At 37.6% G+C, this 27,001-nt stretch overlaps 1 long non-coding RNA gene across 10 annotated transcripts in view; it reads right to left on the bottom strand.

Moving 5' to 3' along the window:
- LOC148646023 (uncharacterized) overlaps positions 1–27,001 on the bottom strand; it is a 95,876-nt gene that overhangs the window by 18,746 nt on the left and 50,129 nt on the right. For 9 of the 10 annotated variants that reach the window (XR_015927867.1, XR_015927868.1, XR_015927871.1 and 6 more), the window contains one exon: positions 4,010–4,194. This is a non-coding gene — a long non-coding RNA (uncharacterized LOC148646023). The remainder of the gene's footprint in view (positions 1–4,009; positions 4,195–27,001) is intronic. The other variant, XR_015927869.1, reaches the window with a different exon arrangement.

Here is a 27,001-nt window from a genome sequence, read left to right as displayed (position 1 = left end):
AAAATAAGGTTGTCACTTTAAGTGGTGTTGGTGGACCAGCAGGGGGCAGTGTTCCCTCTAGACCAGAATTTCCAATCCAATGGCCTGTTCTTTGGATGATTTTTTTTAAACTGAGATCCTGAATATTTGGGCATTAACGATCCCATGGTATGTGAATGCCAGGGTCAGGTTAAGATCAGACCTGTACAGTCTGGCCTCCCTGAAGCTGCCTTTTAATTCAGACTGGAAAGAAAGATCACTTCCCTGATTAGCTGATTAGTGGAACTACAGGGGCAGAATGCCAGCTGTGTCAACTGTCTGTGTACAATACTGCACTTGTGGAAGGGGTGGGTCCTTGTCCAGTATATACTGTATGTAGTAGTAGTAATAATAATAATAATAATAATAATAATTGCTTACACTTATATAGCGCTTTTCTGGACAGGTAATGGGGATCCCCTCCACCACCACCAATGTGCAGCCCCACCTGGATGATGTGACGGCAGCCATAGTGCGCCAGAACGCTCACCACACATCAGCTCTCAGTGGGGAGGAGAGCAGAGTAATGAAGCCAATTTATAGAGAGGGATTGTTAGGAGGCCATGATTGATAAAGGCCAATGGGAAATTTGGCCAGGGCGCCAGGGTACACCCCTACTCTTTTCGAGAAACGCCCTGGGATTTTTAATGACCACAGAGAGTCAGGACCTCAGTTTTACGTCTCATCCGAAGGACGGCAACTGTTTACAGTATAGTGTCCCCGTCACTACACTGGGGCATTAGGACCCACATGAGCCGCAGGGTGAGCGCCCCCTGCTGGCCCCACTAACACCTCTTCCAGCAGCAACCTTAGTTTTTCCCAGGAGGTCTCCCATCCAGCTACTGACCAGGCTCACACCTGCTGAGCTCCAGTGGGGCTGCCAGTTGTGAGCTGCAGGGTGATATGGCTGCTATCACGTATCATGTACTGCTATCATGTAAAATACTTTTGGATGAAAGGTGCTATTTGGAAGGATTATTAATTAAACTGTCATGTCAAATGTGGACAAAGGACATTGGCTTACTCACTTCAAGGTCTTTACTAACTATTCTTTGTCAGTGTCCTTGTGCATTGTGGGTTTGTCATTATTTCTTACCTAGCTTAATAGCTACAGCTCAAATTTCACCATGCCCATAATACAAGGAAGAAAAAGCATATATAGTAATAACATAATTAAACAATCATTAATGATGATGTCTGGAAAGAAAGAATTATTCAAGATGATTTATATACAGTAAAAAAGGTCTTTGTAAACAAGACATCAAAGCAGCCAACAGAAAAAGTAAGCTGGAAAACTGATTATATCAAGATAGTTATGCTTTGTGGCGAGGAGAGGCAGGGTGGGGTTCAGAATATTGGGACCCACTGTCCCAAAACCAGAATCTTTGGGCATAATTTTCAGTGTTAGTCTAGCATTAGGAAAAAGCTGTGAAAGCTCTTTGATCTTCATTACAATAAGAAAGTGCGACGTTGTAAATATATACTGTAATCTAAAACCAGAGTTTGATATTTAACCCTGAAGACCCCGATTTTTGTAGAACAAGTCATATTCATCATTAAACAGCAAAACCTGTGTACCTCTACTAATATTTTTCTATAAGTGGACTTTTCTTTAACTCTGTTGCTAATGAAGCCTTCAAATAGAAGTGTTCCTTTAAAAAAAAAACATTTGAGTTTTCAGTCTACTTTAGTCTGCTGAGGTTGCAGCACAAATGCGTATTCACTGATAAAGGGAGAATAAGGCTCCTGTATGAAATAAGCCTTCATAAAATAAACTCAGTTCATAGCCCTTTAATACTGTATATAGTACTGGTGTCTGACTGTATAACTCTCAAATTATTTCCACAGACATACAGCACCTTGCAGTTGTATCCAATTTTGTGAAATTTCAAAAGGACAAATACATGTTTTCTGAAACTTTTTAAAATATTTTCTTCAAAAACTGAAGACTTCTAAGGGTAAGATAAGGTACAGTAAATGTCGGCAAAAACTAAAGAGAAAAAAATGAAATACTGTGTGTTGATTGGAAAACTGAGGCAAACGAGTGAACAATTACACAACAAGCAACATAATTAGCTGAGTGGCCCCCGTGCCTTTGAAAATAAGTTTCAAAAGAGTTTTTTTAATACTAATAATTTATTTACTTCTTTCATTTTGTTTTAAGCTCCGAGTGTGTGGAACAGGTTGTGTAAATAAATCAACTGCTATTTTAAAGTGTCGTGACTTCCAAGCTTTTTTGTTAGTCAAGCTATTTTATTATATGACTACCAAATGCCTACTCAGTATTTAAAAGTGCACATTATATTTTTCACAAGCCCTGCTGCCAGTTTGATGCCAAGGAACATTCAACTTCCGAAATCTCCACACACCGTTCTCCTGCGGTCAGATGGACTCTCAGTCCCAGCACATACCTGTGGAACAGGGATGAAATTCAAACACGCCAAAGTGTTACTATTTTGGGGACGGCAGCATTAGGGTCTGCGGTTTGACTACTCACTTACTTTTCACCTGCTTACATTCTGCACTGCAGTAAGCTGTGTAATATTACAATCTTAACAAGCGCAAACAAATCACCACTACAATACACTGCTCATAACTACTCTCCCTCTAAAACTATAATGATTTAGAAACAATTCATTAAAGTAAGATGTTGGGGTTTATAAAAATATAAATAATGTGCACACGTATAAATTGATTTAAAAACACCAAATGCCAAGTAGCAAAATAAATAACCACAGGAACTTTAAAACACAAATTGGCCAGGAACTGAGATGTCACTTGAGTACAGTTTTCTATTATTAATGACACAAAGCACAACACCTGTACTCCTATACCCTTTTTTCACAACTGAATGATGAAATTCATTTCCTTCTGGAAATTCTGCACTTCCTGTGTAAATTGTAAGAGCAGAACAACTAAGTCAACAGCAGTTACTATAAAATAAACACATGACTTTCAAATTACACTATTGAACTAACTGCTGATAGTCTGACAAAGTTCAGAAATGGTCTACCCACAGTCCTGTAACAATATAAATATTTTAGTAAAAACAAAAGGTGGAATTCAAACTAAAGGCTATTAAATTAAAATTATTTATAAAAAAGATGTTAGAACAGTGCTAAAGGTTTTGTGAAGGTCTGCTGGATGTGGAAGAGATGGATGTTGTGCTTTAAAGGAACACCAGACCGAGCAGCTACTTTAAGTCACAACACATCTCTTTTTACCCTTTTCCTATTTTTTTTCCTTTTTTGTGATCCTTGTGGTTAGAAACAATCCCAGGAAAAGGTCTGGAAAAAGAACACGTGAAGGCGGGACACTGTGGTGTTGGTGGCACTTAAATTTGTTTCCTGGGTCATTTCCCCCCCACAAAAATCTGTTTTAGAAAGGTCTGTTTTGATGCTCTTTGTTCGTCCTCCCCGATGTTCTCACAGGCATGCTACCAAGAGATGATGTTCTCCTTAATTCAAATATGTTCCCTCTGGTAATGTACAGCATTAGTAGAAATGGGCAGAACAGAAGATGACTTTGGTTACTGCTCTCTAAGACCAGACAGGTGTTCTGTAAAATCCAATTCCAATACCCCTCTTACAATACGACGTGTTTATCTTGCGTTTCAAGGATAAATACAGAAAATTGTATTTTCTTTAACATTTCATAGCCTAATATCCCGGCTACAGTTGTTCGAAACAAAGTTAATGTATTTTAGAATAGCAAGCTTAATGTGCCGGACAACAGCTGGCACATTTGAGCATTTTAGACCTGTTGAATTCAGAGTTTCATAATTTCCTCAACACCTGACAAAATGACTCTTATTCCTTGTTAAGTTATTCCTTGAAAATAAAGAGAGTGCATTGAATAAAACTGAAAACAATAGAAGTGTGATATTCTGTTCATTATATTAGTTGTGGTGGTTTGTGGCGATTACAATGTCAATATCATCCATGCGCTATCTCCAGCCAGAGTGGTTAAAGAAAGGAACAGCATGTTTAACCTCTGAAATACCAGACTTAATCAGCGCCGGCTTGTGACGTTTGAGTCGGTGTGTGCTCTCGGCGGCGGAGGCAGGCGTGTTGTGTGGGGGAGCAAGAGTCCATACTCGCTCGCCAACAGGAGTTTGCATGGTGAGATTGTATCACAGGTGGCAATCTGCTGTCTCCACTCCAGCCCTCCGTCACCCTGGGAAAGAGAGACACAGTGAATCAGCCAGCTCTAACGGGGTTATTCCCAGTCTGCTTCTTAATGCAGGAGTGAGAGGAATAATACTCATTTTTGTGATCTGATTTGGTAAATAAAATATATCTAATACTGTAGACTAGACAACTAGTTCCCCTGCAGAGCAGCAGACAGGTTACTCCTACACATTCATTACAATAAAACCCCTAAATTCTGCTCACACTCTTGTTTCTATTATAAACTGTTTGGAGGGACACATTCTCCTAAGTAAAATCAGGGAAGAATGAACATTAGGATTCAGATTCTCAGACTTCCTAGGACCGTCTTGTTTCCCAATTGTACATACAGTATGAGCAACCCTGTAGCTTCACATTTCTGGAAAAAACAAACAAATAAACAAACAGCTTCATAATACAATCTGTTTCATCGAGTGAGGTTAACCTGTTGATCACAAAAGCTTGGATTCATTTATATTGCATAAGTGCTACCAATAGTTTGTGCCTTACATAAGGCAAATCATCTTTCTTACTTAAATCTTCCTTTATATAACCAGTGCCTAAAAAGGTAAAATAATGTAGAAAAGAGAAAATAAGCATGTCTATATAACTAGCCTGAGATTACACTGAGAAAATATTTCAGCTTGTGTGATAAGAGCAAAACTGCCACTGTATGCACTTCTAAAATCTTAGGAGTTGGATTTTTTTTAATTCACAGTTTCTTTCTAAATCTAGGTCAGATTTCATGAATATGTACGATCATTATGTACATGGCATGTTTATCTGTGTCTGCATTTCAGAAAGAGAAAAAAAAAACCCAAACGAGCTTCTGGCAAAATACGTTTAAAAATAGCACCTTAGATGGTAAACAAAACATTGTCAAACAGGAAGTGAGCAGTCAATATCTAAATGAATGTGCTCGTGTTACTGAAATTGCAGAAAAAACAGTATAATTCCAACAAATATATTATTTTTGTCTTTACATCTGTCTTGTTGCAGCTAAATATTTACACAATTTCTCACAGTCAGCAACATTACCACCTCAAATACATTCACCCAGCACACAAACATATTATATTAATATATATGTACAGTATATATAAAATATATGCATGCATATGTTAGCATTATTTCCATTGGTTCTGTAATGTATATTGCTGCATATAAAAGAATATATTGGAAAACACTATTAATTGCTTCATTTTATTGGTTACTTAAAATGTGGGAATGTTTCAAGTAGCAAGAGAAAAGCAACAAGACCACCAGTGTTAAAATGCTTGGGCCTTTTTGTAAATGTGTTTTAATCATCTTCACAAAAGAAATGAACTCATGGAGCAGTATCAGAACTGCAGGATTCTGAGCTCTCACTTTGTTCAATCTGGGGTGAAGCCACACAAACAGAATTTCATGTTCCAGGAAGACAACAAAACCAAACATTTCTGAAGAAAACTGAAAAATCATTTTTTTTGTAGTCTTAGACGGAATCTTGAAGCAGCCTCTAGTAAGATGAGTTTGCAAAAATTACTGTAGCCATTTTACATTTGTGCAAAGCTCAGAAATCTATCAAATATGAGAGGTAATAAAATTATTTTATATACATGCACACAGTTCTAAAAAAACAAGTCTGAGAGGGAGATATTGGTTTTAAAATACAGAGCAGTAGGCAGCATAGTGTATGAATACATTCTACTACATACTTTCCATGTTGATGATAAGTGTCTATAGAGGAACTGCCACTTAATCAGCTCAGGCAGAGGAAGAAAGATGACAAAGCCAGTACATCCCTGACCAGTGCAAGTGGAAACTTTAACACAGCAAAGTGTCAGCTTTAACCAAGAAGTCATCACCATGCAAATTGATGAGATTTTTCATTTGAATTGCAAACCAGATCTCTTCCAGTTATAAGTGAAATGCAGAATAATTGAGTTCTACATCAAAAATCCTAATCAGGCCTATTTAGAATCGACAATAATTTAATTTAATGCCATTCTAAACAAACAGATAACTGTGTTTGTCTGTACATATATTATGTTCTATGTAAATAAACAACATGCCTGATGATTTCAGTCAAAAAATCCAAAGAGTTCACAAGAAATTACATGATGCATTGTCTTTCATGAAAAAGTAAAACTGCTTGAGAACATTCTCATAATACTCAAATGTCAATATATTGTAGTGCTCTGGTATTTTAGAATAAGGTTGCAGAGTGCACAGATGCTACACAGGCCACCAATTTAAGACAAGAAAAGGCTTTATTCTTGACAACGTGCAGCCCTGAAAAAAAATCTGGTTTGCTCGGTTTAATATGCATTTGTTGTTGCTGAAAAGGTTAAAAGATTTTTCCTATCGAAACTGAGTGGGTTGTGAAAGAACATTTTAATGAAGAAAATTTCCCCTCCACAGCTATATATTATCACCAAAGCCATCAAAGTTTCAGAATGACTTATTTATATTTATTTATATAAAAAACAAAGATTAGACAAGTAGAGCAAAATTCAAGAGTATATGCTATTTTCTTTAACTTTGGGTTGTAAAAGGTACTGGCAGGATTTACTCACAAATTTACAGTATAATGAATTGTAAATTTATACTACAGTACAGTATATAGGCTATATTACAAAAACATTTTAAAACCTCTACAGTTAAAAAACACTACTGCATTTTTTAATAAAATCAATACACTATATTACAACAACAAATATTTAACAATTCCACCATTTATGCAGGTCCTTGCCTGCTTTGAAGTTTGGGGATGGCAAATATTAATATTTTAATAATACAGTACCATACAGCATCCTGCTTCGCAACTGCACTTGAATGCAAAAATTACATCACTTATCAAAAGGAAAAAACGGCATATTTACAGCATATCTGAATGGTTAAAAAATAGCAGACATCACTCATCTGCTGTCTCACTTTGATGAGCACAAGGTTGCGTGGTTATAAAAATTTAAAACTCTCTGCTGTGGGCAGACCTGATGAGTTTTTTCCCCTTTTCTCACAGCACTACAGAAAAAGTGAGAGGTTAGGGCGAGCTCTTTTGAAAGACCATTCAGTGTCTTCCACGCTAATTTTAAAACCCCACACTAAATTACAGTTCCAGCTGAACAATTTTTATGCTCGCAACTAGAAGGAAGAAAAACTCTCTCGAGTGCAAAATTGAAATTACAGAGAAAAAAAAACAGGAACAATCAAGCAAATAAACTGGCAAAGTTAGCAATACCAAGCACTGAAATTCAGACGAAACATTTTGGGTTCGCCTCCGTATTATTTCAGAACGAGTTTCAACTCCCAAGTTAAATTAAACACATTTGAGAAACTGTTCGTATTTGTAACGGCAAGTTACTGTCACTCCTACATAAGGCAACCTCAACGATCAATACTGAAACTAAAAAAAAAAAGGAGGATACCACAATACATTCTCTTCTATAACCTTTAGTGTTAGATTTTATGTAAACAAAACGTTTCTCATTTTAGACAAACTCTCTGAAACCTTTAATAGAAAAATTACACAAAGAGGCTAGGTGCAATTGCAATTCTCTTCCAGGCAACCAAATAAGAAATTTACTTCTTATACAGAAAAATCAAATAAAACACTGAAATTTTTAGACATTTAAAAAACAGCAGAAACCATACAAAATTAAAACAATTATAAATTTGAGTTGCAGATCAGAAGTCCCAGTTATTGTTTTTTTGTGTGTGTGTTTGTTTTTTTATTTTTAACAAAAATATTTAAAAAACACAAATATGAAAGCAATAAGAAATAAGATTAATTTGTAATTACTAGTCCAACATATTTCCCTACAATTAAAAAGCAAATGCTCTGCGAACTAAACTGTGTCATGTCATGTTGTCATTCTAGTTTCACGTTATCTCAGCTATTTCATTTGGATGTAAAGCTTTTCATTTTAACAGACCCCACACAATTTCACCCGAAGGACAGTGACAATGTATTGTGAGAAATACCACTAATGGAAGTACCCTCCTGTACTGTTATCCGTGCCCACACACTGCATGAGAAATAAGCTCCAGGCAACCATGAGCTATTCTGAAACCGATCAACAAGTCTCCCCACATTTGATAAAACTTCTCACAGTCAAATCATTTTGTGCTCGTTCCTCAAAAGTCAAATCTTCCATCATCTTCCCCGTGTACAGCAGAAGGCATGTGCAGTTTAATCCAAATAAATCTCCTTCTTTTTTGTCATAAATTCTATGGGGACCTCTTACATTTTAAGGGAATTTAAAATGAAAAAAAAACAGGGGTATATAAGATTAACATTCTTTTTTTATTTGACAAAATGTGGACCTACAGTTTTACTGTACATAATCTCATACAAAACCATTATTACCAATTAAACCATACATATTAAAAGCCCTGACCTTTTCTGGTTTCTGAAAACAATGTTTAGCATTAACAGCAAAATATTGTAGTCATACTGTAACTTCATCTTATGAAATAATTAATCTCACAAAACAATATTTCTTTAAATGAATGTTAGCATCTTAGAGCTGGTCACTGAACCATTTTACATTAAGACAATTTCAGTGAGATTACTGTGCTTTTATATTCTCTTCCAACAGCAAATAAAGCAAACTAAAATAATATTTAAGAAATCTAATTTTGTAAAAAAAACTAACTACAATTTCATTTCCTGAAATGCAATTAACAATAACCCAATACTTCAGATTACAGGATGTTCTTATTTTTATGATTTTGTTAACAACTGCGAGTTTTAACAGAGTTGCTGCAGGCTTGCCACTTTTTCAGCTTATAGCAACCCTTAAAATGTCTGTGCTCTAGAAGAACACAAAACCACAGGTGGGTGTCCTCTGTTACAGACTGAGATATCATGTCTTATTTTCAAAGTATCTGATATTGTTGTACCAACAAAAAATAAAACCACATTAATGAAGCTCTTTTGTTGTTTTCTGTTTTGTTGTGTAAATTGTATACTTTCATTTAATCATTAATACAGAGCAATTGAAACGGGGCCAAATTTGCCTATTAAGGCTCGGCAGTGCATTAAATTTTTCTCATATTAGCCCACACACTTTCGGTGTTTAGAAACCCTCTACATCTTAGTAATCAGCTGACGGTTTAATTAGCTGGTTTGTTTTCTAAATGGGTCATTAAATATTTTTAAGCTTGTCTCCTCTTTAACATACCTCTGTTGTATTGACTTAAAACATGTACTAGATGTGAAACATTTAAAAATATTAATTAGTTTTTGGTTTAAAATTACTGTCCCTTTTTAATTATAGTTAAGTTAAGTTATGATTTGAATTTCCTGAACAGGAAAAAAAATCAATTTGAGATTCAGACTAAAATCAGAGTTAAAAAAAAACCTTAATACAGTATATGGTATATAACACAGACAAAAATTTAAATATAATAAGTGACATATGTTAGAAGAACAAAAAGTACCATAGCAAGATATTTGTACATGTAGTTATTTTTGTTTGTTTAAAGGAGAGAAGCTGGTCACAGCATTCTGCACAACTGTCAAATGAAAGAGTTTTTACTACCTCTAATCTGATGAGCATAATCAGAACACTCAAGAATGCACAAAAGAATATACAGAAACAGCCCTTGTTGAAATAACTGAGTAGTGCCATGTTTTGCATGCCAGAATCTTATTTTAAAAAAGGCAGACTCTTCTAAAAAAACCAACTGCATTTTTTTAATGAAAAAATGCAAGAAAATGAAAGCTTTCTAATTTAATTTCTGGTTGCATCAGTATTCACACATTTCCAGCCAGCCCGTTTTTTTTTCAACTGAGGTGCACATATGTAAATACCACGTGCATACTGTTAGTCTATTTCTAGAGCCTTGACATTAGTAAATAGACATGCACTGAGACTCATGCTGCTCTCTGCTGACAGCCTCAGCTCTGGCTGCCTGCTCATGAGAACTGACACACAAGTAAATCGGGTGCAAAGCCGGGCAGCAGGTCCCTGGGTATTCCACGGATGACAGGGTTGTTGCCCGTTTTAAGAGAAGCCAACAAAAAAAAAAGCAGTTCATGTGCCCAAAACAAGGAGTGCAGGACTTTCGAGCTGGGGAGTGCTAAGTGTCCGTGTGGCAAGACTGGCCTGCGCGAACAGCTGGATGTGACTTGAAGTGGCACTGACTGGGTTGGGCAGTGCCACCTGCCCTCCTGCCATCCCCAGCCCTGCTGGAATCCCCCTCTGGCATTTCACTGCCTTACGCTGTTGTCTGGAATTAGCAGGTGATCCTCAAGATGAGCCTGCCTAGTCCATTCGCCTCCATGAGGTCAGTTGTTAGTTCACATGAAATAACTAGGTTAGGAGATACAGATTTCGAAGTCACCAGCATAGGGCCGGTGAATTAAACACAAGCCTTCAGAAATGTGTGTGATTTTCTATTTATTTTAAAGGATGTTATGATTCCCAGAACTCTATTCTCTGTGTTCTAACAGATAACCAAGATATAAGCTGTGAATTCAGTGAAATATTTACTCCTTCTATATGAGAGAAGACAGCAGAAAACAAAACCGAGAATCTGCTTGTGGTTTTCACAAAAACGCACTTACACTATTTTAAACCAGGCTTTTGCCATACTAGGGAGAGGAATTGGTATTTCGTCTCTGACATTTAAACATCCTATGGGTTTCATTCGTACCAGCTGTGTTGAGCATTTAGACTAAACCCACGCGCATCCCGGCTAGTGGTGTCTGCTTCATCATTTCTCAAATCTAGAGCTTTTGTGGGTGCCAACAGCATTTGACAAGACACTGGCAAGTAAACAAGTGCTATTCTGCTTAATTCCTGCCATCTTCTGCTGTCCCACTTTCAAGAAACCCAAGCTCGAGCTTCACTTGATGTTAATGTGTTGCCCTTCGGTGGCAGACTGCATAACGGAAAAAAGAAAAGAAGGACAGTGTGGAATTCTCCTGAAAACGAAATACCAAATGTCACACCTTCCCAAAACTGGACAATACACCAGTGACCTGATTCTTGGATGACTGATTGTGTAAATACTAAATCAGGTCACAAATAGAGAACGGTCTTCTCAATCCAAATCCTTTCCTGATTGCATCCAAAAAGAAGGTGGCAAAAGGTACCTTAGTAAATAATATTTGGAATACAACAAGCTAAATGTGGCATGTAGGAACTGCTACACTTTGAATTCTTAAGTCTATATCTATCCATCTATTTTCAAACTGCTTTATCTAATACAGGGTCATTGGGGAGACAGAGCCTGACCCGGTGAGCCACAGCCACAACCAGCAGGATGCCAGTCCATCACCGGGCACACACAGACACAGATACGGACTTGCACTCACTCACACTGGGGACGGTTTTCCCAGAAGCCAAGTCATTTACCAATGTCTCTTTGGACTGCAGGAGGAGACCTAAGCACCTGGAGGAGACCCATGCAAACACGGGGAGAACATGCAAACCCCAAAAAGATAGCATCCCTAGAACCCAGGGCCCCGTGAGGCAGCAATCAGAAACTGCTGCGCCACTGTGCTGCCCCATGTGTGTAAATTTTATATCTAGGTAATACTGTATTCATTTCCACACCTACCAGGAGTGCCAACACGCTGCACACTGAAACGTGACTCTGTGCTGTAGGGCCTGCCCTGGAGAAGAATGTCTGACAGTCAGCTGCTCTGAGCCACAGACAAGGTCCCAACCTGGACCTCTGAGCTCCAGCGTGTCTCCACAAGATTTACACAACTTTCACCCCATTTTGTCTCTTGGGACAAATAACGTCTCCAAACCAAGACACAGATCCTATCAACAGTACCCTGCCATCACCAAGATACAGATGAACACCCCTTCAGGTCTCGTCTTTGCCTGGCTGAGTATCCGAGTTTTCCTAAAACAAGAATTACTGGGGGAGGGAGGTATGTACAACCTTCCAGAGACCTACCTTCAGGAAGATCACAGTGGTAGGAATATTGGGCGCAGATTAATGTGTCATTATATTCCTGCATGGGTCCTGAGTACTACACCTCAGCTACGACTTTGACCGAATCTTCTCCCTACTTTTCAATGAACATTTAATAAACACATTTTTCCTGTGGGGTGTTGTTCCTCGCACACTGTAAGAACCAGTGGATAGATCAAAATGAAGTATCTGTGCTTTCTGTAGCTGGATAGTTTCTTGTGGCAACTGTGGAATGCATCTGGTTGCAAAAGCATAAACTGTGTGTGTGAACTAGGGCATCTTCCAGCGAATGCACAGTTGGTTCTGCCAGTATGCAAAAAAGAAACTATTGTATAAAGAGGCAAAAGGCCAACCAGGTTCTACAATGATGTGACAAAGCCTGCTGCGCTTGGATCAAGGACTATAAATAACATATCTGTCTGTCACTAACATCACAAGGAAGTGCTCAGTTATTGCAAAACCTGAAATGTCAGCTTGCTCATTCCTTGACTAATGAGGTTAAGGTACTACATATACAATACTACATATTGTTCACATAGCTCCTTGCTGCTTTTAATTTCAGTGATTTCTTTGGATTGTCATTAATGCACAATGTGGTTCGCAGTTTTATTGGGTAGATGTTCATTTTATTCCATAAGGGTAAGGGTAAGTTTAATCAAGTTTATTTGTTACATGTTGTATGAAAACATACAAACAGAAAAAAAATATGAAACTCCAAATGGCAAGTGTGATGTTCACGTGTCTGCATGCCATGTTGACAAAGATTCACTGGTTTAAGATGAATGTGTGGGCAGCTATGAACCAGTTTCTATAGATACAATACACAGGGCACTACAACAATATTTTGGCACAAGTATTTGCTTGTGTTTCACCATGTAAACGGATTAGATTGGTGGATTTTATGCAGATATGACTTTGGCCATATCTGTTTAAACTGTGTTGTTTCTGTAGTTTTTCAACTTGGCCAATGAAAACATATTTCTATCACTGCCGAGCACAAATGGTGATAATGATGGAAGAACTGGGTCTGACTTAAAAAAATAGAAGCATGAAGCATGATTGCTGGGATCAAAAAGACTAATTCAATTGAGAAATATAAAATTGTTAGGGGCACAAAGTGGTATCCATTACACAGAACAGTTGTTTTAATTGTTTTTAATTTTCTTAAATTTAAAAAATGTCTATAATTTTTTACATTTTCTTAAATTGTCTTACACTTTGGTCTATTAACAAAAAATACCAAGAGTTACTTTTAAGTTTATGATGTACACCTAAGGAATTATTTTGGATATTTTAAATTTAAAATGCCTGCCAAAAGTTTAAAAAATAATGTTATTGATGTTTTCAGAAAAGACCTGACAGCAGCCATATTTCTCTGAAGAACATTTTAGTCCTACTTCAAGGTGAGCCTGAACTGTTATTTTATTTAGATATTTTTTTACTTTAAAGTTTCCATTAAAGCTTAATTTGTCATTATAATTCTTCTAAGGACATGGGACTGGGGCAAAGTCCTGTTTCCTTTGTAAAGTTAAAAAAACAAACCTGTCAGTATCTATTTACAAAAGTTCCGTAAAATCCATGCAGTACCAGTACTAGCTCATCCGGCTATTTTAACAGACTTTTCTTCTTGTCAGACTTTCAACCAAATGCTCAAGTTTATCATTATTTGTATTTAATTCCAGCAATTCCTTTTGTTTTTGCATTTAACAGTGAATCGTATTTATGTTTTTATTCAGTTTTGGTAAAAGTCAGCTGTGTCTGTCTTGAAAGTGTTATTTAAATGTAACAGTACTTCCTCCATCATGCGAACTGCAGAATTTAAAAAAGCGGATTGCAACATTAACTTTGAACCACAACAAGAACACCTCTGTCAATGAATTGCTACGTTCACAACCGAACAGCAGAAAATTGCGCTGTGAAACTTCAGCTGAGTTTCAGTTTGCCTCGGCTTTGCACGAAAAAAAGAGCTGTGTATGGATGTCTAAACCATTGAGCATTTTAAAGACTACACCATTGTGCCACGGTTATTACTGTACGTCATCACCTTATTTTCACAGACTGCATTGTCACTACTCATCTCTTCTGCACCTTCATTGCACTGTTGCCCAATTTAAGGCTCATTCCTGCCTTAGGTTGTAAAAATTCAACTCCCACGATATTAACACCCCGATCTGACAAATAGTATTTATTCAAAAAAACTCTGTAGTATTCAAAAGCAGTACATTTGTAATTATTTGCTGGTTTCTTTAGCAGCATAAACCTGATTCCCTAACAAATTCAGCCACCTCCAACCATAGCATAGAATCATTTCACCTTTAAGCCAAACTAATAAAAGTTAACTAGTGCTGTTTTTTTTAAACTAAGGTGACACTAACAGGTTTCTCAAGCTCAAACTTTGTGGTCTACAAATCTGAAACAATCAACTTTGTTTTTTCCCTGTTAGTGATGAAATGGGATTCATTGAAAGTTTTCTTCAGATGCTTGCCTTTTTTGAAGCTTAGGCCTTAATTTATATTGTGAGCAGCAAACACTACATATACCAGACAGTGTGATTTAAATCACAATTTTCTTTTTCATACAGTATGTAGTTGAAGTGGCTACAATTTACATTTTCTTTAAATGTAGCCCCAGTTTATATAAAGAGGTGTCTTTGTAAAACAATGTTTGTGAGATTAATTGATTTCAGTTGATCAATCCCAACTTTGCAGCGTGACAGTCTTGTTTTTTACAAAAAAAACAATCACTTTCAATTTGTTGTCGACACAAGATGCATTTTGATTTTACCAGAGATTAATAGAACGTCGTCGTTTTCTTCCTGTGTTTTCGCTCTGGCCTGGGACTTTGTTGGCAGGTGATTCTAAACCATTTTGAGAAAGTAAACCAGAAAATTATTTTTCATTTGGGAATCAACGATAGATGAAGAAAAAGAACATTGTTGGGACATCAGAAAGTCCAGAAGAGAAGAGGAGGATGTCTGGCCCAACGTGGTCATTTGATTCTATTTCTCTACAGTCCCATAGGCTACTGATTTTACTCAGAAGTACATGACTGCCCTGGAAGTTCCCTGAAAAGACACAATTTGTAGTCTTTGGAATGGACTAAGTACCCAGTTCTCACACTGCAAAGTTTGGAAGAACCCCAAACTCCACACAGACAGGCATCCCTAAACTCAGATCTGACCCGGCACTCCTGAGCTATCTGGATTGTGCCCCACAGTACTAAAAGAAATTAGTAAAACAGTTTGTGTACCCCTTTCCTTACAAGCAGACATTAATTCTGGAACCTGCAAGAAATACAGAATAATCTGCCAGTATCCTGTTTGCACACTTTGTATGCGTCTGAAGGTGATAAAAAGCAAATTGGCATTTTATAGGTTACAGTACTGCTTAACCAGAACTGATTATCACCCAAAGGAATATCAGATTTCCCAAAGTCGTATTATTATTATTATTATTATTATTGAAGAAGACAAAAGTAAATCCTAAAACATATACACTCTGCATCTGCATTTCCAACTAGGTATATCTGCAATATGGGAAAAATGCTACAAAAATGTATTGGCTTGTTAAACAAATAGGAGCCTCATAGTGTAATGTTTTTCCAACTCCACAGTCTGATTTTGTTAATTTTAAAGTGTCGTTTGGTGCCGTTTTCAACTTTTCACTCCATAGTATCATGCACAGTTACACAGAGAACATGGGTTTGTTTTGGTAATAGCTTGTTCAAAGAACACATTGTCTGAACAGCTACCTAAGATGATCACACCCCTTATCTTTAAAAGCAGACCTAACCACCAAGTTCTGATTATTTTCGGAAGTGTAATGACACCGAAAGGACAATCCAATCCAAGTCTCTTCTTATTTGGGTCACCACTAAAACTGTGAAACTGGATCCTAGGCACAAGCACAACATTAGTTTCATTTAAAAATAAAATGTAAATTACTGTATATTATTCCAAATGCATCACTAACAAAATTAAAGTATTACCTTCAGTCCTGAGGTTGGCTGCTGAAATGGTTTCAGCTCTAAAAAAGAGAAGTTAAAACCTGATCCAATTTAGAGATTACAAAATTTTAAATAGACGATAAGTCATTCAAAAGCTGTTTTGACCAATGTTAAAGGATACCCCTCTTTTTTTCTGAACTGATTATGGCCTACATGTCAGTAAATATCTCAGGCTTAACAAAGATGTTCTGATTTTCTCCTGAAATTATTCTTGTACATCTCCTTTGCAGTTCCTCTTTGCTTTTGTGTAAACAAGTCCCTATCAGCTTCTGAAAAGCTGTCCCATCAGAAAACCAGCCATAGTTTGTATGACTAACAGACAAAAACATCCACAAGTCTAAATTTAAACATATTTAAATATTAAACACAGCATCAGCAACACAAAAGCCTTAAAGTATAAAAGTATTGCAAAAATATCATAGGCAAAAACTGAAATTCATATCTGTTTCCAACAGCAGAGAGAAACAGTATAGCTGACAACCTTATACAAAAACTGCATGAAAGACACAGAAAAAAATGCCTCTGAATCTGATATTTACCAGTCTGTCACACAGGCTCATAGTCTCCCAGTTTAGTTCCAGGATGGATGACAATGGCTTTATCTGCAATTGTAATCCAGCGAGCATTGTAGATGCAGGAATTCTATCATTGCCACTTGCTGTGGCATTTAAAATAGACGCCTGGCTAACATGATTCTTTAACCCTACACGCTCTCATTTTTTTTCCAGTGACTAAGAATGAAATAAGTGAAAAGGATCGGTATTTTTTCTGTAACCACAGACAGTGGATTTGAGGCGGTGGATGAGTGATTCATAAAACTCATACCATCCTACATAACTTCACTTTGAACCCTGCGTTAGTTTCACTTTTTCCATTCTGTTTTGCAAAACGCAAAAGTGGAAACAAAACCAAACTTTCACTGAACCGGAACACTTATCCCAGATAAAGTCGACTGCGCCGCATCTGCCTACAGCTCATTCCCTTTGCTATTGCACAGCAACAATTTTAAATGTGCTTTATCACACTCCTATCTCATTTACAACCAGAACTCTTCTCATATTTGTCTTTGAATGCAAAAAAAAACCCCTAAAATATTCTGAATTCACACTTTAGAACACCTCATATACACAATGTCAGAAGAAGTTAGGTTAATAGCAAATCTCCAAAATATTTTTCCTGAACATAGTAGCGGTCTCTGACTTTATTCTGCGCTCCAAGCCAAACATGATGTACTATGTGTCAAGAATGAATTAGAAGAATATTTAATCTGGTTAAAAATTAAATTGGGTTTTAAAAATACTGGTACTGTATGACACTCTTTTGCATACCTATGTAGTTGCATAAAATAATTGGTAATATCAAATAATTGATATTACAGCAAGGGCAGTGCCAAGATTAAACCTGTAGATCTCTGAATGATTGTTTATTGCTTAAGTTCTGTACATTACTTAAAAAGGATACGTTTATCTCACCACCTAACACACTTAATCTGCATGTGGCATAACTTGAATTTTTATCAGTTAAGATTTATTAAAAAGATTATAGATTAATATAAAGTATTAAAAATATTAGAATTTAAGAAAACAATGCTGCCTACAGTAGCTTTGGTATACAGGTTTTCCACTGCAGTTATGAAACCTCTCTCTTACTGGTGCCTTCACCTTGTTGTTTCAGAGAAGAAAACTCAGAAATGCCAAGAAATTACATAGCAGAATGATGGAAAAGATTAGCCAGGCTTATGGCTTAGTTTCTCGGTATACCTTTTTACTTTTGCAGGTCTTTCCTGAACAACAAGCACAGGCAACCTGACAGACATTCAAAATAATCGGTTTGGAATATGAAATTACCGATTTCCAGTAAGGTTCTTCTTTAAAGGTGTAGCAGAATGCTGCAATACATGTTACCTAATAATGGGACCTTTTTTTATCGGCACTAAGCTTCGTCTGAGATACTTAGCTAAACCCAGCTACAGGAAAAATTGAGGACTGAGCTGGATCTGTACAATTCCCTGCAATCGTGCATAAGCAGCTTCTTTAAAAAACAGTTATGCCACAATTATCATCTATAATTATCATTCCACTTTTAAGCTATGTACATCTGTGGGTGCCTCATGGCAATTTAATATAATGTTTGTACAGAAACCAGTGTAAATAAACCATTTCAGATTTTGATTCATAAGAAAAACTTGATGTAAAACAAATCCTTGACAACAAAAAAATGAGCCTCACTCTGGCTTTTAAAAAAGCAACAACATGAATTTTGCATTATTATTATTATTATTATTATTATTATTATTATTAATAATAATAATAATAATAATAATAATAATAATAATAATAATAATGCACATAAGGATTCAGCTGCTTCTCTGTTGAGTTGGCACAATCATGGTTTTTGGATCATCTCCAATTGCCTTGAATGTATTTTTACTGTAAAACTTGTTATTTTAATAAAACGATGTCCTGATGAAGTGTTTTGGAACACATTACTACTGCCAGTAAAACTCCTGATGCAACATACTGTACATCTGTACAGCACTGTACAAGGTACAAGTACCAGTGTGTAAGAACGTAATGTTTTTTTTCCCCATAGTTACCTAATTACATTGTAATATTACATTACAATCACGCAACCTTCTGTAAAATGCTGTAAATGTGCACAATTTAAAAATGTGTTTGCACAGTCCTAATGAATTGTAACCAGTACTTACAATATTCTTTTCCTGAGGTTCCAATGGATTCTTACTTCTTGAAAGTAAGTAAAAATCACAGCAAGCTTACAAGGAGTACTGATGTGTGAAGCAATATTGGAACATTTTTCTTGCCATTCCTTCATGTTTCAGTACAATAATAACAGGGTCAACTACAATTACTACATTTCACTACAGTCACATCTGAATTCATTACAAATGCACTACTGCTCTCTTTTCATACCTCACTTGTAAAATGGTGCATTTACCAATAACAAGACACTACATTCATGTGGGAAAATGGAACAGTGTTTCGGTCCAGAAGTCCTTGTGTTTTTTTTATTCTGTGGATGTGCTGTATGTTTGAAAGTTAGTGTTTCAGCTTATACTGGAACGTGTCTCATTGTAACTGCTGCAGTAAGATATGATGTTAGAAGATCGCTGCTTTTTTCTATGTCTTAACTCCAGGTCATACCAGGCAAATTACACATGAAACCCAGACTGAACCCCAATTAGCTCATCTTCAGATAAAAGCTTAATTCAAATAAAGAGAATTAACTGTTGCAGTGCAGAGCAAATATAATTGTGTTCTTTGGGCTCAGTCCAAAATCGCTCCCGTTTACCTGTTCTGCTTTCGAGTTTTCTGCAGTAGTCTTATAAATGCAGGTGAATAAGATATAATTGTATACTATTTTATTACACATATTAGTATTGAAAGCAATATTTCCATTTAAAAATAATAAAAGGTAAAACCCACCAAAACAGAAACACACATGGGAAGAAATTTAATTAAACAAGAAAACTGGCAGTGTCAGACAAATTGCTTCAACATTTGATTGTTTTTAGAATAATTATTCTGTTGCTTTAAATAACAAAAAAACATTTCTTTTTCGACAATACTCTTAGTTTATTGTTTATTAGGAAAATAAACATTAAAATTTTGGGGGGTACCTTTACTATGGTAATTTTAATTTCACTTTCTGTATTGTTTAAAATGATTAAATATATATAAACAAGCTCCGTTAATTTAAGAATTTAATTCTTAATTAAATCAAGAACACAGAATACCCAAAAAAAATCTGAAACAGAGAAAAAGGACTCATTGCATTTTTCTACAAGTACCTAAAATCGATAATAAGGACAAATAAAACCAAATTTAAAATTGAGAAGCTCTCCCACCAAACTTAATGCTTGATGTTTTTTTATTACTTTCAGACATACTGTACTTTACATACAGTAAACCTTATGAAAGAAGCTTGATTATTGCACAGTTTGAAGTTTATTGTATTCTTAGAATTTTTTAGTCTTAGTTCGTGTGTACTTCATCTAAATGCAAATTCTTGCGATAAGAAATGTTACACCAATGACAAACTTGTGAGGCTCTTGTTGCTGTCAGGACTGCCTGTTACTTGATTTCCTGGAAAAAGGTTTATAAAATGTTGCATTTATCACATTTTGATCAAGCAAAACTTCCAATTTGTTTAGTAAAATTCTGTATAAACATGCCCCCAGATGGAGGCAGATTGTTTTTGATTTTTGGGTGTTAGAATTAGGAATGTACATTATTACTACCTGCCACTTCTTTTAAAGAAAAAGAATGCTTGTGTGCTTGGACATGTGCATGGCACTATTTAGACTGGGTTAAATGCCACCACAGCAGTCGTTTCCCAAGAACATTTGAACTGTTTCTGTTTCAGTGGATTGGGAGAAACTAGAACTCAGAAATGAACAATAAGAGTGTGTGCTCTTAAAACCCCAAAAAGCTAGTAATACTTAGAATATCCCTAAAGGAATGAACAAAGGCTCTTTGGTAAAATATTGTGCATTTTTTTCATTTGGCAGAAGGTAGATTCTTCTACTGTATGCAAAATAATTCATTAAATGAAAAACAACACGTTTTAAGTCATTTGAATCATTTGCTGCAAGGCCACTCAGTTCAGCTTTGATCAAGACTAACCCACATTTCTTTATTAACATCTCCACCTACTGTCTCTAAGAAGTACTGCGTCAAAAGTACTGAAACAAAAACTGGATGCAGTCACCGCTGGGTTTCAAAAACACATTGCAATTCAGAGTCTGTCACCCCTGACACCATAACATAAACACCTACATTTAGAACAAATGTGTTTGTAGCTGTCTGACATACACCTTGATTCATCTAGAATATCTACCATTATTACATGGACCATAACTTCAAACTGGAATAAAATCACTTTAATTAAGACATGAGCCACTATTCAAGAGAATACTGTTGGATGGTTGTTCCGATGCACATTACAGTTACATGAGTGGAAATTACCTTTCCTTTTCCTAAGGAACAACATGTTGACTCGGTCACTGCTACAACTGTCACTCTCCAGGGAAATGAAAGGAAAACCGACTGAATGGATCTAGAACTGTTATGGCTGCATTGTGCATGTTGCAGGTTCTGCACACTGCATGTAAATAGCAGTGATATAAAAAAAAGATCAATTGTTTAAAGACAGCACTACAGTATGATATAGTGCAAAGCAGGTGTAACAAGGTACAGGACTTTAAGTACCGTTTAAAAACCATTTGACAGTGTGGATAAGTTTAATGCAAGCATGATTCCACCACATTCTCCTTGGAACCAGATTGCGAAATACCAGTTATTTCTAATTCACCTCAGAAAGGAGTCTCTGACCCAAGCTTTGAAAAGTTAGTAGCCCTAATCTGAATCCTTTGAATCCCAAGATGCCTTTATTGCTACATTAAGTTAATGACTAGATTACATACTCAGGTTTAACTGCCTATTGTCTATACAGATCGTAGTTGTTGCTTATGTTAGTAATAATGTCAAGAGAGAACCAGATCCTGCATTTGTACTGTAGGCTGATATAAATTCGACTTTCCACCATCAGTCTAGTCTGAGAAACAGCGGTAGAGGAAGCTGGACTAATTTGGACATTCTTCACTCTTCACAAATCTACACAATTTTCTGGACCACTGCCCTCAAGAATAGAAACAAAATAGAAAATAACACCGTCCAAACTAAGAGAATTACTGTATATGGACAAAGTCTTAAAATGATTCTATACTTGCTCAACTAAAGGGTTTCCTTCTAGAACATGCAAGACCCAGAAAGTACAGTAGACTGCTCCAAGCTTTTATCCCCCTTACAAAAGGAGAAACGAGCTGCCTCCTGTTCCCTTAAGATACTCACAGGTACAGTGAATCTGTCTCCACAGTGCAAAGCCTTCTGGCCATTTGATGACTAAGGAATTGGCACACAAAGGAGTTGGTACAAAGGACACAAGGACTAGGTACACAAATGTAATAATAATTAATTGCAATTCTATAGCACTCTTCACGCCTGAAGAGCCCAAAGCCACTTACAAATATGAGGAGACACATTTCACAGCACGTCAGGTGGAGAAGTGAAACATGGCTTCATCAAATGAATTCCGGATGAAGTTGAAGTAGACCGGACTGCAGGAGGTCAGAGTGGAATTTAGCCAGTACTGGGATAAACGCCCCCACAGTGCCATGAGATATTTGATCACCAGCGTCTAGGATCTCGGTTAAAACATTTCCTTCTGAAGGACAGCACCTCCCACAGCACAGGGTCTGATACAGTATGAATAGAATATGGACCTACTGGGGCCACCACCACCCCCATCGTCAAATTATTCTTTGAGGATTATACTGAACAAGCTGGCCTAAATGACTTACCACTCACATCTGGAAACAACAGCCACTTTAATCAGATCAGGAAGGAACTGCTTCAATTTATTATCAATTTATTATAGTAGCGCATTAGTCGAACTTAGACTTTGAGCGGCTACATCCGACCCTCAGAACATCACCACAAAAATACCAGAGGGATAAAAGTGTAACAGGAGAGCTGGCAGTCTCATTTTGAGCTTATACTGCCTTACTGCACAGAATGTTGTACAGTTTCCTTTGCTGAAGATAAAGGCATGTTATTGTGGGACAGTAAAAACAAAAGCAGGTCAGTGTACACAGTGTTCAGATAATGAAAGGCCTCGGCAATTATAACCCACAGCAAAGCAAAAAAAAACAGCCATGGAAACGAACGTTTTAGCAAAAGAATCTGTATGGGCGTTGGACGAGACCCTCCCATCCACAGCCGCCAAAAAAGGTTTAGCATGCAACAATTTGAATAGAGCTCTGTCAGAGTGCAACATGAGTTTCAGAAGACACATCTGCCTCTTCTTACTGTCAGTAGTATGACAGAGGCTCCCGAAGTCCCAAACGCCCACATCATCTTCACTGCCGCCCACACTATCGATAAGAAGCCCACTCATTACTACACTGAAGTGACTGTGTAAGACCCAGAGAAAGATCTTGCTATTTCAGCTCCTGGTGAGTGGCAAAGGCTACTCATACTCTGTTATCCTACAGTAAGTATCATATACCACCATGCTCTTCATCCAGCTCTGCTGCCTGGGTAACCAATGGGTCATCAATAAGACAGGACCTCATTAATGGCCTCCTTACTCCTCCCTGTAGATGCACTAACAGCACAACTGCTCACTCATGGAGAACATCAGAAAGCTGAACAGTTTCATGTTTAACGTGAAACCAATGAAAACGCCAAGTTAATTTTCAGAAATATCATCCAAGCTTGTTTTCTTCACTTTTCATACAGACTTGGACCATTCTCAAAAAAAAAAAAAGAGTTCATGATATCTGAGCAGATTTACTCAAAAGGCTTTTCTAAAAGGGTCAATGAATGCCAGACGATACGAATTCCAGATTACACAGATATTCCCCATAAGAGGAGCGATGCTTAATGTTTATCTGAACTGCTGCTCTCGGTTTAAAGGTGAGGCCGAGAAAGCCAGAAGAGGAAAATAAAATTCCCTTACCACTACTGGTTTTGATGCTTACCTCACCTTTCCCCAAGCTTGCATTTTTATGGCTTCACAATCTTCACCTGTGACGTCTGCCCGCGCTTTTGAGACGCGCTCTTCTCTACTGAAGATCATCAAGGACCCGCGAGGCCCGGCCGGGCTACAGACGGCATGCCCACGGCTGTGCTACTTTCCTGTGCTGTGTGGGGAGTGCAGTCAAAGCCCCACTCCAGCTGGATGTGGGGAGACTCTGCGTTGGTGGGGACACTGTCTGGAGTTCAGCACTGACTCGGGAAGGTAATTCCCCACCTACAGAGCAGTTTCAGTTGAAACAGTCTGCACACACACACAAATGCAAGTGTTTCTTTTTATTTTTTTTGGGGTGGATTGCAACTGTAAAAAGCAAAGAGATACAGGAATTTAGGTTTTATGATTCACCTCCTATGTTTCATGTTTCCTCACTATGGACTGCGTGACCAAGCCTATTACAGGAGGGGAGCAGACAGAAGGGTGAGCTCATGGTTTTGTTTTTTTGGCATTGTGGGGTTTGATCTCTCTTTGTTTCGAGTCCTCCCCCTTGTTACCAGGGCTCTCCTCATCTTTGTCCTGGTTAGTTCTCTCGCTCCTGATTCTCCGACAAGCATTCTTCTGGAAGAAAGCTGTGCATTTTCCCCAGAAGTTTCCGCCTGTGTTTTGCCCAGGAGTGAACATGGAGGAGACAGCAGGTCGTGTGCTGCTGTGTGTAGTTGTGTTCTGGATTTGAGCCACCAGCTCAAGCATACTTTATCTCCACGCACCTTGGCCGCATCAGAAACCCTATGTGAGGAGCTCAGGCTTTAGTGCTAAATGCTTAACTATGAAATATTGATGCTTTTGTTGCACATTTAAACTCTGCAACATCCTGAAACTCAGGAAACACAATAGAGATAAGTAAGGGAACAGCAGGGGAGTTATTACACGTCACTGCTCAGTTAACTTGACAATGGGCATCTGACACTTTTGTACATCTAGAATCACGGATTATTAGTTATTTAGTGCTCAGTTTGGAAATGCAAATTACATAAGACTCAGCCATCTGGTAACGAAGCCGGTACCCTCACAGGGAGACCAACCCTATCCGTCTTCAGAGCCACTCTCCTTTGGACTCACTTCAAGCTCCATGGAGCCCTACAGGAGGGCTTGTACTGATAGGAGGTGCAGAACATCCCTCACTGACGTCACGAGGAGCCTGCAGGCGCCCGGCACCTGGCTGGAGTCCCACCTGCACCTCAAACTGCAAGGCTGTGGCCGAAAAAGACCCAGCTGAGCCTGGGCAGTCGCTGCCATTGGGGGCAGCTGGTCAGATCTGCCAAGAAGATCAACCTGCCCACTGACTGACCTCTTACAGAATATAATCTATAAAGGCACAACGGCACTGTATTACAGTAAATAAACTGTCCATCTACTAAGTTCTATATAATGCCAAACAGTACATTAAACTAATAACAGTATCTAGCACAGTGATACACTGCGTTCATTTAATTTCAACTGAAAAGCAGATGCACAAAATACTAGATATAGCAGTGTTTACAAGTGCACATCACCTTACATTCCTTTTATTAGAAGGGAGACATGATACAATCTCATCCTTGAACAGTAAACCACATCCACCATTTTATAATCAAGCATCTTCTTGCAACACGTTTCAAAAATGGTGTTTAATTGCTCAAATGCCCTAGACTTGGGAGGCTTTATAGTATTTTGTGCATCTGCTTTTCAGTTTAAATGAAATAAATGCAGTGTATCACTGTGCTAGACACTATTATTAATGTAATGTACTGTTTGGCGTTATATAGATACATTTAAATTATAAATATAAACAGAAATAAGGCAAATCTCAGCTTTTTTATATACTGTAGCATTGGGTGTGGTCTTTGCAGAATGGGAACTCTCCTAATGTTATCACCTCTTTCCAACACATTTTTATCCCCTTTCATTAGAATCAGACCAATACTTTCAGACCATACAGTACATGCACATTCCTTATAGAAATACTGACCTTCTTCTCCCCCCCCAGGAGGCTTAAATTTCCACGCACTTTCTCAAGTGGACCAATCTTGAAAACCGAACTCATGAAACACTGGCTTCACAATTTTAATCATTGCTGCGGGTCAGCGGAACAGTGAGTCATCTGGTGTGTTACAGTGTAGACCACTAGCTCAGTACAGCTGTCCGCGCTTTGTCACTGCTCTTGAGCTACTGAAAAAAGGTGAAAGGCTGTAGGTCAGAGCACAAACGCCTGAATGACTGGAGACACAGAAAAGGAAGTAGGGTGAAGGCGAAACTTCGGTATTCAAGAGACCCGGTAGCAACCATTGTTTGTTTTGTGTTCAGCGATCAACACACAGTTGCTGGCCTCTAAAGCACCAAGGGGCTAGAGAGCAGGTTTCTTTCAGAGGCCAGGGTAACGTGCAACACGTCTGCTGTAACTCGCTGAGCCTTCATCCCTACCATCATGAAACTAGATGAATAAAACAGATATACAAAAAAATGAGACACAAAAATATCTGACTGTACTGAAGCACTTCAAGAAACCAAAATCCGTTTTCATCGCTGGAAATCCTGTTTAAGCACAGTCACAATTTCAATCAGGCCACAGCTGGTCCAGTGTCGGTTTGTAAACCACAAAAGGAAATCCAAGCACTGGTCCAGCACAGGCAGGATTCCCAACACAGGCCAAACATCGCTTTGTCTCTCATGCCTTAGGCCAGTGCTGGAGCCCAGCAGGTGGCTGCATTTAAAGCAGACATCACACAGGCAGCACATCATTCTGGGCCTCAATATCTCCTTCTGACCATTTTAATGTCTTTGCATTATCCAAATCTCACACCCACAGAGGCTAACACACCGCAGGTTAGTCCATTTTAAATCGAGCAATCTTTTGTTGATGCAGAGCTTATTACCTTTTAGAATTCTTCAGTTTTTACTGTACATCTAGAAATTAAAAAAAAAAACTATCATTCTTAGGACATTAATCATTCGAAATGTGGAAAGAGGCACTTTCTTTAGACTCAAAGTAACAGTAGAGCACTTATTAAACCAGAAAGACCCACGTATAAAAAAATCGCCATCACCATTATTAGTAGTAGCATGGATTGACTGTGCCAATTCTGAGATGTCTTACAGCACTAACGTGCTTGCAATGCAAGCATACAGAGAACTGTAACAAATGCTTCACTGGCTTATATTTCATAAATTGTGCTCGTGGAGCACATTTACTGATAGTTACAGTGACCAAATCAGAGAACAATACCTCCCCACCAGGAGGGCTATGAAAGTGCCATCTAAGAATATAATGAGTAAATAAGCTCAAAATGAAAGCC

This window comes from Lepisosteus platostomus, chromosome 17, assembly GCF_059453375.1.
Source record: "Lepisosteus platostomus isolate fLepPlt1 chromosome 17, fLepPlt1.hap1, whole genome shotgun sequence".
In the NCBI taxonomy this organism is placed as follows: domain Eukaryota; kingdom Metazoa; phylum Chordata; class Actinopteri; order Semionotiformes; family Lepisosteidae; genus Lepisosteus; species Lepisosteus platostomus.
This window is presented reverse-complemented; position numbering and strand designations above follow the sequence as displayed.